The 6,205-nt window shown below is 31.2% G+C and overlaps 1 pseudogene; it reads left to right on the forward strand.

Moving 5' to 3' along the window:
* Positions 1-254: 254 nt before the first annotated feature.
* Positions 255-4,627, forward strand: LOC112763624 (MLO-like protein 4; annotated as a pseudogene).
* Positions 4,628-6,205: the final 1,578 nt, after the last annotated feature.

Consider the following 6,205-nt stretch of genomic DNA (forward strand, 5'->3'; position numbering starts at 1 on the left):
CAGGTGTGAACTATAACCTAATTGTAATATCCTGTCTTTTAAATCTAGAAATCCTGGTCATCATGTTTATTCTTGTTCTATTTTATTTTAAGAGCTAAGACTAAGTTTAATAATTCTTCAAAGCCGAGGGATTATTAGATGCTTCTCCACTTTGCATTTTGAATTTTCTTGGATCCTTCTTCCTTCACTCGGCACTCGCTCACTACTATATTCAATCCATGTTGTGTTGATGTGAGTAGTTAGAGTTAGTAATAATGGCGGAGGCGCTTCGACGAGGTCGCTCTCTGGCTGAGACGCCAAAATATTCAGTTGCTTCCATTATTACTGTTATGGTCTTCGTCTGCTTCGTCGTTGAGCGCTCCATCTACCACTTTGGAAAGGTACTACAACTTTAGTTGCAGATTACGTGTATGATATAAGTGATTCAGTTACAGTAATAAATGTTACTTCATATTGCATAATGTGCTACGAAATAGATTATAGGCGGTTTCAGATCTTAGGGTTGGTGAAGTGTATAAATGGAAGGGTGATTAACACAAGTAATTTGTTGAATCTTGTGAACGTATGAAGCTTCTTTTTCTTGGCTGTGCAGTGGTTGAAGAAGACAAGAAGGAATGCTCTCTTTGCATCACTGGAAAAGATTAAGGAAGGTAAAACAAGCACTTTAATAATAATCAATGATATGATACTACTGATTTTTTACATGGTACTTGACTTGGATTGTTCTTTTTTGCTAGAGTTGATGCTACTTGGTCTTATCTCTTTGTTGTTAGCACAAAGTGCAAGATGGATCTCTGAAATATGTGTAAATCATCACTGTTCAATAGCGAGTTTTATATTTATTCTGAAAAAGACCTTGATACGAACCAGAATCTCATGCCCGAAGGTTCATCCTTTTCCCCTGATGAAACTGATATTCCAAAGGGACTAATTAGTGGTCCATTCAATCAATGGCCTGTGGTAATAAGCTTTCAGTTATGAGTTAGAAATTACATTTATTAGTAAAAGATACTAATAAATGAATGAATGCAGGGGCACGAGCCATTTGTTTCATATGAGGGTCTTGAGCAGCTGCACCAGTTCTTGTTTGTTCTTGGGATCACTCATGTTCTATACAGTTGTCTGACAGTCAATTTGGCAATGAGCAAGGTTGGTCGGCAATAGACTTTTCCAGCTTATTATGGCATCACTTGCTTGTTTCAAGCACATGTTGTTTCTCCTTTGCTTTGGCTCATGTTTGGTTGTCTGGTCCATATGTTTCTGGTTATGTGGGGCTGACATTGTTGCCTTTCATGTACTATTGTTTGTTTTCCATTTGTTCCATGCTTCTTTAGATTTATAGTTGGCGCAGATGGGAAAATCATACCACAGTTGCAGCGGATGGAAATCTGCAAGGTGCATAGCATACTATATAGCATAGAATGGTTTCACAAACCAAGACAGGAATTTTAATTTGTCAATGTAGTAACAAATGAAAATTTCTGTTGTAATAATCTAACAATAATCTCTTATTGTTGTACAGGAAAGAGAAACAAGGTGATAAGGCGGCAGATAACCTTTGTTTTTCATCATGCTTCACATCCATGGAGCAGGAATCCAATACTCATTTGGATGGTGATATATCATCAACACTTTATAGCTTCATATCCTTAATTTTTATTTGCAAGCTTGCTTTTTCATCCTCGTGGCTGATAATTTGTGGTGTCAATTTGCAGCTTTGTTTCCTGCGCCAGTTTAGGAGTTCTATAAAAAAAATCAGACTACCTTGCACTCCGTCTGGGTTTCATCACTGTAAGTTTTTTATTTATTGAGATAATAATTCATAATAGGAGATTCTTTCATCCGTTGTTGTTCCTTGATCTGTCAATTCTGTTTTTTCAAATATGTTATTCAAAGTGGATTAAGCTGCTCTCTTGCAATCACTATCATTTCTAACATCATTAACATACTGTTCACCTTCCTCACTAGCTGATTCCATGTGATCCTAACCTGTTTTATAAATTTGCAGGAGCACAGATCGCCACTGTCATATAATTTTCATCAATATATGGTTCGAAGCATGGAAGATGAATTTCATGGCATTCTAGGCATAAGGTCTGAAATGGATTTCATATGTTCTAGGCATAATTCAGTACTGCTAGCTACTTGAATTTTGTATACAATAATTATTTCTAATTTTTTTATTAAATACTAATTATTTCTTTGGTGTTGGATTTTTTTTTTAGTAATTCCATATTGAGGAGTTACAATTTCTCTGTATTTTTGGTCCTACCAATCTACACAAAACTCATCAAAGGTGGCTTTAGAATATGGATTTACAAGTAATGATAATGGTAACAAAGATAGATTGCATATGGAATGAAACTATCATTTGATATATTATATGATTATGTTTTAACATATATGATTAATTGAGTATCATAAACATATCAATCTAAATTCTTTTTTTTTTCATTTTCTTTTTTAGTGGAGACAGAGGTGGGAAAATACCAGTGATAGGAATACGATATTGGGTTAAAGCTCTGGGATTATCTCTAAAGTCTAGTTGGTAGAATTGGTACCATGACAATCAGGTTCCATTTAATTTCTTAGTCTTTTCTAATATAACCATTTTTTATTTTTTTTGATAATAACGGTTTTTAAATTTTAAATTGTGTATTATCATTATTTTTTAGTTAAAGAAACTGGAGATTTTTGTTTTGGTTTTTTAAGGACATTTTAGTTTTTTACCATCTCTTGTGAATTTATTTCTGTCATCTTGATTGTTTATAATTTAACATATTGAGAATTATTGCTCCACGTAACTTTGTTAAGACGAATCAAATGCTAAATTTTCTTTGTACAAGCATTAGAATACGTGGATGAAAGGACCTATTATTTTACTCTAATGAAAATACCTATTATTTTGTTTAGAGTTTTTATGTTAGAGGATTATTTATTATTTTGATAAGTTTGTAAACTCATTATTTTTATATTTAGAAGTTTATTTATGTAATATTTTGTATGAATTTTATTTCTATATTTAAAAGTTTATTTGTATTAATTGTCTACTAATTTTCAAATAGAAAAAATAATTAAAAAATTATAGCTATTAAAATCGACGGTAGCATTGTCGCTTTTTAAATTTAAAATGGACAAAAGAAACGTAATACAGACATAGAATTTGTCGCTATCTAAGTAGTTAAATCGACGGCTATTTCGTCGATTTTATTAAATCAAATATCGACAAAAACTCTGTCAATTTTATATAATAATATCGACGGCGTTGTTGTCGATTTTATTAAGCATTTGTCGGTATCTAAATAATTAAATCGGCAGCTCTTTTGTCGATTTTATTGAATCAAATATCGACAGAAGTGTCGTCGATTTTAAATAAAAATATCGACGGCAATGTTGTCGATTTTAATAAGAAGGTAAAATTTCCAAACTCATATTATAGACGGAAACGCTGCCGATTTTATTAAATTATTATCGACGGCTATGCTAGCCGTCGATTTTATTAGAATTTTGAAAAATTGACAAGCTTAATAGCGACCATCTCCGCTGTCCATTTTGCCGTCCATTTTTAATATTATCGACAGCTTAGCCATCGATTTGGCCGTCGATTTTAACGATGTTTCTTGTAGTGTTTATAATGCATATTATCAATATTTCATCGAAACAATAATTTTTCTATTAGAGACTAATATTTCTATATAATTAGTAAACTTTTTTTAATGAAATCCTAAATATTTCTATATAATTATTAGAGTACTAACATTATTCTATATTTTTTTATTTTGTATTTCTAAATAAGATAACTCTTCATTCATTTCATGGTTAATTTCATTTGCCTTCTCATAAGCTTTTGTTTGTATTTGTTCTTTCATGCTTTTTAGATCCTTATTGTCCCCTAATGCATTTATGACCTTTGTGTATCTATCATTTACGATGTATTTTGTAATCATTTTTACTTGTATCTTCAACATGTACCCTTTTTATTTCCTTTGATAATCGTAATTTAAATCATGCCACGTGCCTTCTGCATTTTAGCTTATTAGGTAGAATGTTGCTTTAATATAATAGGTCTTCACTTTTCAATTTAATGCAAGGAGATCAACATGATTTGATTATCCTTACTCCTTCTGAATAAATATCCAATAGTCTCCTTAAAGCTATCATTTTCTCCTCTTATCTGTTCATTTTCACTTTTCATATCTGCCAAGGATGTATGACAATTGCTTTTGGGCTCCTTTTTCTAGAAATTAATCCTGATATGATTATATACTATCCTTCACTTGATCTTGCATAATGTTTTTAATTTTTTAAATAGTTTTATTTATTTTTCAGTTTTATTTTTTCTCCGTTATTTTTATTTGATTATCATTTCTTTCTTTTTGTCATGATACAAATTCAGGACGTTGGAGAGATCCCTGCATTGTTCTATAGGAGCTTTAAGGACGTTATATCTAACTCTTTTTTGTTCATCGATGCTAATGGTGATAGGATCAACATAAAAATTCAAAAAGAGGATCAAACTACCATCATAGTTCAAAGTTATAAGCAACTATTGGAGATATATCGTCTTGACCATGGTGGTTGGCTAAAGCTGAAATATGTTGGTCGTGACAAATTTCTTATTGATTAAGCAATGGACCACAACATGTACGTAGTTTCTAACTATATAGTCCCCTTCAAGTTTTTATCGGATAAAAAAAAATTGTTAGTCCATGAAAATAATGTGGACTCAACTGCTCATGCATCTGGAATTGATGGGGGCTTATATATTCCTTCAATTGATATAGCCCTTGCATTTTTAACGGATCTTCCTGATAATATGATTGAATTGATAGATCAACTTTCATCTAAAAATCATTTATTGATGCCTTCAACACTCTCCAACGAAGTTCCTTTCATTGTTCAGAATGATTTGTCTTTCATAAAGACTTTAGGATTTTCGAATCATCTCATGAACTCCTTTTTTGGAGATTTAGCCAATTAGGATGTACCTAAAACCCCTTCTAATGTAAACATCTCTCATCTTACTCCATATGTAGAGGAAGTATATGAGAATAATTGGGTATTTTTAGAAGGAATGCATGTTGCATTGGACCATTTAGAAGTAACAGTTGCGAATAATGATTCGAATCCATTATCAGGTAGCCTTTTTTCATCCATTAAATCAGATGCAACCCCTTTGGTTTATTCTATTGTTAAGGTTGTTACACCATACCAGGCTGACCATTATGCAATGGTATGTATTTTGATGAATATTTTGTTTCAATTTTGTTCTAAAACACTAATTTCCATGCCATCAAAGTCACTTTGTTGATTATGTTTCCATTTATCTTTAATTTATCAGCTATTACCGGCCAAATTTGCAATGAAGGCTTTCCCATATAAGCTTGATAAGATCAAGGTTAAACAAAGAAACAAATATTTTTGCGTGATGAAATTAAGATGGAATTTTGAAAGGTCTAATGGTGTATTCATCACGAAGGGTTGGTCTAGATACTACAAAAGGAATAAGTTAAAGGGTGGCAGTGTAATTAGGTTTAGTGTATCTTCTATTGATGAGACAGTAATGGATATTACTGTTTTGTCCCATTAGTTAATTGTGATTAGAAGTTCTCTATTACAAATTTGTAACTAGAATTCTGGACTGTAAAGCTTTACTATTACAAGTTAATGCCACTATATATCATTAGCTGTGTAACGTTTTTTTTTTTTGGGTTTATTTATGTTTTTTGTTAGGTATAACTTATATTCAATGCAATGTTACAGTTTAATAGTATATTAATGTGTTTCTTATTGGTGTTTCTCTATTTATCCCTCCTTTTTTTGAAGATTAAGATTTCACCATTACTGAATTTGTTCCAATATTTTACTTATCTGTTTTGATTCTTGCTTGCACTTTCTTACAGTTTCTGTTAAGGATTATTAAGAGTTTAAATTTTATTTTTTTGTTTCTATAATTCTTGATCAGGACGTAACAGACATTTCATATATAACCTAAGCATGTTTGTGATTGTTATTTACTCTAATTTTACCTTTGTTTTTTTGCTCAGTATATCTATATTTAGTTTGTTGTCATAAAACATGTAGTTCTAATCTATATGCAAATTTTATATTTGAAAAAATAAAATAATTCATCATACTTTTAATCAGTTAGAATTTTCTGATCATCATGGTGAATGTGTTCTCATGTGGTCTGCTGCTTTCTATC

Source organism: Arachis hypogaea, chromosome 17 (assembly GCF_003086295.3).
Source record: "Arachis hypogaea cultivar Tifrunner chromosome 17, arahy.Tifrunner.gnm2.J5K5, whole genome shotgun sequence".
Taxonomy (NCBI): domain Eukaryota; kingdom Viridiplantae; phylum Streptophyta; class Magnoliopsida; order Fabales; family Fabaceae; genus Arachis; species Arachis hypogaea.